The following is a 7,713-nucleotide window of genomic DNA, read 5'->3' as shown; positions in this document are numbered from 1 at the left end:
GCCATTCCAATGAGATCGGGTTGCTCACAGCCCCCTCCAGCCTTATCCCAGATGTGCCCATTGGTGATGGCTTGGGCACAGCCAAAATGCTGCCACTCCTGTCTGCACCCTTGTCCTTCTCATGCTCACTCACCTTCTCCTTGCTTCTGAACATCAACCTCACAATATTCATCTTGCTGCTGGATTCCTCCTGGGTGCTGTGTCTGGCAGAGCCACACTTCCATCTCATGACCAGCCAAAAGGCCAGAGGGAGCAGAGGCAACCACAGCAGCTGCCATAGACAAAGGAAAAAGCTTTCCATGATGGAATTGTTGCCATCAATCTCCTGCAGGAGCCGAGTCATTTCCTGCAGCAGATACTCCTCGCGCTCTTGCATCCTTTGAGCTTCATTCTTTTCAATTGCTGGATTCCCCTTCTGCCCAGCTATGGTCAGCCAAGGCAGCCACAGCAGCTGTCGTACAGAAAGGAGCAGGCTTTCCATGATGGAATTGTTGTCATCCACCTCCTGCAGGAGTCGAGTCATCTCCTGATGAAGAAATTCTTGCGCTCCCGGATCCGCCTGACCGCGTCCTTATCAATTTTCATGTCCGCTTTCAACCCACTGGGGGTGAATAACAGGGCCAGGATGAAGGCCAGTGTTGGAGACATGGCCTGGTGGGAGAAAGGGGGCTCAGCATGTCTGGCTGGGAGGGACCAGGGGGCTGGTGACACCTGCAATGTCCCCAGAGCCTCTCTGGGCACCAGCCACATTGAGAACCACAAGATCCACCTCCCTCTGCCCTGGGGACAGTGCCCTGCCCTGAGGGTCCCAGCTCTCACTCTGGCTTTAAATCCCCAGGGCATCTTTCCCAGCTCCCATCCAGCCCAGCATTTTCCCTGCATGTGCACTCACTGGCTGCCAGAATCCAACTGCCCAGAGCTGCTCCTGACACAGAGGTCAGTGTGACCTCTCCTCTCTGATGTCACAGCCAGCAGAACCATGTCACTCAGCTGCCAAGCTGGCCGTGCCCCTGCTCACAGCTCCCACTGTGACCCAAGCCCTGGCATGTCCCAGCCCCCAGAGCCACACCTGCCAGGCCACGAGCCCCAGCCTTGGTCCCCACTGCCGGCCTCAGTGGCTCCTGGCCATCCTCACCCTGAGTGCAAAGCCAGCCCCAGGAGCCCCCCAGGGCACTCTGGATCCAGGCTGAGACACCCTCAAGCCATCACTGAAAGGGACATGGATGGGGACTGCAGCTGGATCTTCCAGTGCTCACCACCCCTGACTGTGCTCCACGTGAACCCAAACCTCAGCAGCTGCACCTTGAGCAAATTGACCCTTCTTGCCCATCCTGGAACGCGGTGTTCCCACATCATACACGAGCCCTTTGCAGGGAGTGACTAGCTCCCAGCTGATGTGCTACTGTGGCCTTACTTTCTGTTTCCCAGCAATGAACTTAATGGATCCACTCATGAGAATCCAAGCACATCATTTGCTTCTCAGGAGCTATTAAGGAAAAAACCTCCACTCATTACTAGTTTTTGCACTGAGAAGGAGGTGCTGACAAGCATAAGGCACAGAGAGAGTCCTGATATCAGAATTTCTGAGCCATAGGGTTCCACACGTTGCTGTTCCCAGCTGTTTTGCTCATTTTTTTTAGCCATTTCTGCATGGGGGTTGCTGCTGACAGGGTAGGAAAATTTGGAGAAACGAGGGTGCAGCAGACAACCAAAACCAAGAGGGAAGACACTTAGAAATACAGAGCACAAGAGAAGAACTTGGAGATGGCTCAATAGAAAATGCCAGCAGCAGTGCCTGGAGCCCAGAGCTGCTCACTGCCACCACAGGGGCTCCTCAGTGCCTTGCTGGTTTGTGTCTGATCCCTGCTGGGCTCCCTCTGCCCCTCCAGCAGACGCAGGCCTGCCTGCAAAGGGCTCCGTGCTCTGGTGTTCTCAGCTTGCTGCAGGCTACATTCTTAGCAGCACTGAAAGAAGAGGTGAAACAAAGAGCCCTTTTCTGTGCTGCCTGCAGCTTGGAGTGCCCGGAGCCCGGGCCCGTGAAGGGCTGCTCCTGGCGCTGGCCGTGCTCAGCCCACTGTGCCAAGTGAAAGAAATGGGCAGGAGATCTTTCTCCTTTTTTAATGCCTTTATTAAGAAGAATCAGCTCAGGTGGGGAGAAATCAACGGGTTGCGCCCACACCGCCGTTGCTCCCAGGCGTGGCACGGAGAAGGAGGATGATGCAGCTTTGTCCACTGGTCTGCAGACAGAGCTGGGGACTCTGTCCTCACGGGAGAGTTGTGGAGTCCTTACTTGTTTGTTTAACACTCCAGGATGTCTTCTTAATCAGTATCTTTTCAGGTTAGGGTGAGAAGCAAAAAGGTTCAAGCAGGTATGGGACTATGCTCCCATCCTTAGACATTACTTAAGTCACTTTTTGGCTTGTGATTTTAGGGGTTCTTCTTGTAAAAACTGTAAAACTGTAAAAAAGCCAGGGTGCAATGCGTTTCTCATTTGCACGTTGGCTCTGGTGTCACTGGCCATTCTCTTTACCCTGGAGGGTTTCTCTTGGTGTCTTCTTGGCAAGCGGCCAGCATCAGGGAAACAATAGTTAATTACCAGCCATTAACGGGTGATTAAAGACTTTTTCTTTGCCAGCACACCCAAAGAAGTCTGACCTGGTTTGACTTGTTTTTTTTTTTAACTCTGAAACTTAAAAAAAATACAACTTTCTATTCATAACACCAAGCAGCCGCGGCCATGGAGACACAGGCGGGAGCTCTGCACGAGGCCGGCAGCGGCCAGGCCCAGCTCGCAGCTGCTAGGACGCCGGCAGCCTGTGCCTGAGCCAAGGCCGTGGCGGGGGGTTTGCGAGCAGGGCTTTTGCGAGCCAGCCGGAATGTGCCGCCTCCCCTGTGGGCCCGGCTGCGGCAGAGGCAGCGGGAACGCGGTGGGGCCGGCAGCGGCGGGCAGAGGCCGCGGAGAGCAGCAGCCTGGCCAGGCCCGCTGCGGACCGGCAGGGAGCTCCCGGGCAGCCCTTGGCCGTGTCTGTGCCCGCCAGGCAGGAGCCGCGGCAGGAGCCGGCCATAGCGGCAGCTCGCCATGCCCGGGGCCGCGGCCACAGCTCTCCCCGCCCGGCCGCAGCAGCGGCCGCTCGCCTCCGAGGCTCCGGCGCTTCCCGAAGAGGACGGGCCCGGCCCCCCGGGACGTGCTGGAGCCCCGCAGCGAGAGGAGCCGCCGGCGCCGCAAACGGCAGCGCGGATGGCGCAGCCTGAGGAGGAGCAGATGAGGCTCTTGCTGGGCCACGCTGTGGCAGCTCTGCCCTCTCGCTTTCGCCTTGAGCCCTTTGCTGCTTTTCCCTGAGCTCTGATCCCCGTCCTTGGCCAAGGGCCCTCAGAGCCCTTTCCAGGGCTGCAGGGAAAGCTCCCTCAGTCACAGAATCACAGAATCACTGGGCTGGAAGACACTTGCAAGATCATGGAGTCCAACCCATGCCCTAACAGCTCAACTAAACCACGGCACCTAGTGCCATATCCAATCTTGTCTTAAACACTTGCAGGGATGGTGACTCCACCAGCTGCCTGGAGGGGTCTGTCCCAGGAAGAACCAAGATAGCACTGGGGCCTTCTACTCCCCGGTGCTTGGAGCCCTGGAAGTTTGTTTTTCTGCTTAGGGAAAGGCCATGGAGAAGTACTGGGAAAACTACTCACTAATAGAATAGGCTATAGAGCTACAAATATATGTGCAAAGAATACAGAAAACATAGAAAAGAAAAATTACAAAACCCAAACAGCATCAGCGAGGTCTTGGGCATGAACACATAGATTCAGATGGTCTTCTCAGCCCTATTTCGGTGTATTTCTGAGAACCAAAGGAATCCTGCTGGAGCCTGTGGGGAGATGGGTTTGGGAGGTACAAGTTCATTCATTTTTTTTTCTCCTTGGGGCAGCTCCTGTTGCTAACATCAGCCGACACTGTTTCCAGCCTGATGCCTCTGATGGTTGCAGGCAAACAATTCATGGCAGGCAGAAGACACTGACACTTCCAGGGACATGAGTTTCTCCAGTGCTAGCTGTGAGTGGGAGTCAGAATAAAAACTCCAGAAACCACAACTCCATTGGAAAATTCCCTTACTTTTCATTCTGTAAATAAGCTCTGTATCCACTTCTGAATTGTCAGTTGTTTGTTAAGGATGGGAATTTCTCGTTTATGATTTTTTTAATGTGGTTTGGAATTGGATAAAGGTCTCCTTCCTTCACAAACTCCAGATCAAACTGCCTTTGGAATATGGCCCACTGGTGGTTCTTGCCATGGTACTTCTGGATAAGAAAGCAAGGAAAATGGTATTTGCAGCCAAAAGCCAACAGAGCCTGGGGCAGCCAAAAGCCAACAGAGCCTGGGACAGCCAAAGCATCCTGTGGAGATCCAGGCCTCCAGCTGTTACTAGAAATCAGCAGAATTCCAGCCAAATGGTTCTGTGTCACTAAGTGCAATCTCTTTGCCTGGATCAGAGCCTTGCTCAACAGAAAAAGCAGAAAGATCAGCAAGGGTACTCCCAAAGGCCCATGACATGGTTTTTATTTTGCTCATCTTAAGTTTGCAGCTAAATGTTGAGCTGATGAGAGGGGAGAAAAAAAAAAAAAGAGGAATTACTGGTGTGCATTTCCTGAACCTGTCTCAATCCTATTAATGACTTGTAGGCCTGATTTAAAACAGACAGGTATGAAATAACCTTTGAGAGACAGAAGCTAAAATGGCTTGTGGGGTTTTTTTTTAAGAATGCAGAATATTACCCAAAGGGTGTTGTTTTGTGATATTTTAAAATACACTACATAAAAATTACCAACTGCAATAAATTAAGAGTTAAAAAAGAAGTACTTTGGTATATGAATAATTAGAAACACAAAAATATGGAGATGGGAATGCATGTTTTCATAAAAACAATGAAATTACAGACATAAAAACACAGGGCTGTTGACTTCTGCCTCTCCTCCTGTGGCATTGTTGAGTGTTCTAACCACATCTCCAAAAGACCTAGAAACAAAACAGAAGCAGAGAAAGGAGAAGCTGTTTAGCTCTTGGAGTGAAAGCCAGCCCACACAGCAGATGTCTCCTGTAAATGCCCAAAACCTGCAGGATGCAGGAGGGCTCTGCCAGAAGGCAGATGATGCATTTTCCTCTGAAGTGCACGGGCACTGGGCCTGTTCCTGAAGCACTGGGGTTCACTGCCTCAGCTCCTAAAGGGAGTTTGTTCTTTCATCTTGGGTTTCAGTTTCTAAACTGTGTGGTTCCTCTCCTGACCACAGAGTATTTCCTTCCACAAACCACAGGAAAGAAATGTTCCTAAGAACTATTATCTGACAGCTTTGATAGGGGGTAGGTTGACCTTTCAGGCAAGCAAGATTCTTCTTTGTTCATTAGTGTGTCTATATGATTTTCAGACATACAAAAATGCTAAAGAAATTAACACAGAGCTGTCCTATACTTCAGAGAGAGGAGATATTCCATGTTCTGTTCCTTGATGCAGGCAAGACCTCGACAGCATGGAGATGTCTCTGACAAAGCCTTCTGAGCACACTCCCAAATTCTGAGCAGCACTGAGAGATGGGACAATCTATCCCCAGGGTGTGAACATATTTCCATCTGGCCTGACTTCATGCTGGATAGACATTCCACCAGAAAAACTCCTGGCCCATGGCTGTGCAGAAGTAACTGCAGTTGGACTCACCCGCTGCTAATGTGTTCCTGTTCCATGTATTTCATTGCGGGATTTTCCATGGTCACCATTCTCCCTGAGGGAAATAAAATGCAAGATGCTCACTTTAAAGCAGAGATGCCAGCTTCCAGGAGATACAAAAGGCAGCCCCACTGTCTGGGGCTCTGAGCCCTTTGTGGTCAGCTGGGTAACAAAAATAACAACCACAATAGCAAAAAAAAAAAAGAAAAAAAACCAAAACAACCCACTAAAAATAAGCAAAACAAAACAACCACACACCTCCCCCCCCCCCCCCCCAAAAAAATATCCCCAACCAAAAAAAAACAAAACTCCAAAACCAGTTAACTTCTGTGAGGTTTATTTGCTCTGATGACTAGCTGGAAGTCTGCAGTCTAAGGAGAATATAGGAAGCTAAAGATTCTGTTCAGTTTGGCCACTGGCACACAGGACTCGTCCAGATGATCTGCTAGTCCACAGCCTTCATCTGGTTCAAGAACAATTCCTGCGTCAGCCTTTAGCAGAGAGGGAAGCTCAGGCAAAGCCAAGTCAGTCCAAGCTGCCCTCAGAGACAGCAGGAACACCCAGAGCGCTCTCTTAATGCCTCAGAGCACAGCACTTCCTCTGGGGAGTCCTGAATGTCTCCAGTGGGACACCAAAGTCAGGAGGAGCATTTGGTACCACTCTGCTGACACCTGCACAGAGTAAACTGTCCCTCAGACAAGAAATACACTAGACATACCCACAATCTCCAGGTACCCCTTCTCAGTCTCCGGTTTTGGAGCAGCCATGCCGCTGTCAGAACTGGTGATGAACAAACAGCCCCAGCTTGAGTTCCCAGGTTTGACAGAATAGATTCCCCCAGGTAATGCTGCTGCAGCAGCAGGTTTAACACCAGAGGCCATGGTGTGCTGAACCTGTCGCATTTCTGGTGGGGACAGTTCTTGTGCCTCACACCAACCTTGGGGCCCTTCATTGCCCATTGTTTGCTGGAAGTCTTTGCAGGCTGCCAGGTGAGATGTCGACACTTGCACCTCAAGTCAAAGAGAACAAAGCAGTCAGAGACTACAGCTTGTCCCTGTCAGCCAAGAGTCATTGACTGTGAGGAAAGGGAAAGAACCGATTTACAAGGGATACAGACAGGGATTCAGTCCTCCATCTGGGTCACCATGTTCCACTGTAAAGAAACAGGGAGAGCAGCAACAGGCCAGCAGGAATCAATTTGGATGACTGCTGGCCAGAAGGCCACAGGACAAGTCCCACTGTCCAGGGCAACAGCTGAGATTCAGCACAGCAGGAAATGTCCTTCAGAGAGACTGTGATCCACACTAGAGCAGGATGGCACTCAGAGGCACGGCCCCACTCCCTGTTGCTCTGCAGTGGAAAGGCAAGAAGGGCAGAAAGCACCAGTTTGGTGACTGCAGTGGCTGTCCTCCCTCACTCACTTGATTTTGCAGAGCCTGAAGGAGGGGATTAGCTTCCTCTCTGACAATTTTCATTTCTTCCTCCAGCCTCCTCACCCTTGCCTTGTTCCTATCCTCAGATTCCTGCAGCTCTGCCTGCACATCTTCCTTGATGGTCTGTAAACAACAATGCATGGGAAGTTTCATGAGTGGAGTGGCTGCCACTCTTCCACTTACATGTTTTTGTTGATCGCTCCTGTGCTGGTGGAGATGAATCTCCTCTTGAATTCTTCTCATGTCTTCCTTCTTCCTCCTCTCCACTGCCATGATGGCACTCTGAGCTTTGGGCAGCTCTGCTTCTGGCTCTGCCTTGATGTTCTGTACACACAAATGCACAGCAAGTGACTGGGAGCTGCCATCAGGCTCAGCTTTTTCCTCTTGCAGCTTCAAAAGCACATCTATTCAGCCACTTCTTTCTGCTTCCCTACCCACCTCTGCTTCTACTGCAAACCTCCTGTCCCTGTGCTGATCTCTGCAGATTCCAAGGCTCTGTGCTTTCAGTGCCTGTGGGACTCCTGGCCTCCTCAGGCCCAAGAGCTCTGTTTTATGCCCCTCTTCCT

At 51.2% G+C, this 7,713-nt stretch overlaps 1 long non-coding RNA gene across 2 annotated transcripts; it reads right to left on the bottom strand.

The window, feature by feature from the left end:
• Positions 1 to 3,743: 3,743 nt before the first annotated feature.
• Positions 3,744 to 7,322, bottom strand: LOC135292858 (uncharacterized). Of its 2 annotated transcripts, XR_010355026.1 has the most exons (4): positions 7,136 to 7,322; positions 6,433 to 6,724; positions 5,706 to 5,769; positions 3,744 to 5,011 (listed from the first exon to the last, which is right to left on the bottom strand). It is a non-coding gene; the product is annotated as an uncharacterized LOC135292858 (long non-coding RNA). The 2 variants fall into 2 exon arrangements; XR_010355025.1 differs by lacking the exon at positions 7,136 to 7,322 and having other exon boundaries at positions 6,433 to 7,118.
• Between the last annotated feature and the right edge of the window lie 391 nt (positions 7,323 to 7,713).

This window comes from Passer domesticus, unplaced genomic scaffold, assembly GCF_036417665.1.
Source record: "Passer domesticus isolate bPasDom1 unplaced genomic scaffold, bPasDom1.hap1 HAP1_SCAFFOLD_54, whole genome shotgun sequence".
Lineage (NCBI taxonomy): Eukaryota > Metazoa > Chordata > Aves > Passeriformes > Passeridae > Passer > Passer domesticus.
This window is presented reverse-complemented; position numbering and strand designations above follow the sequence as displayed.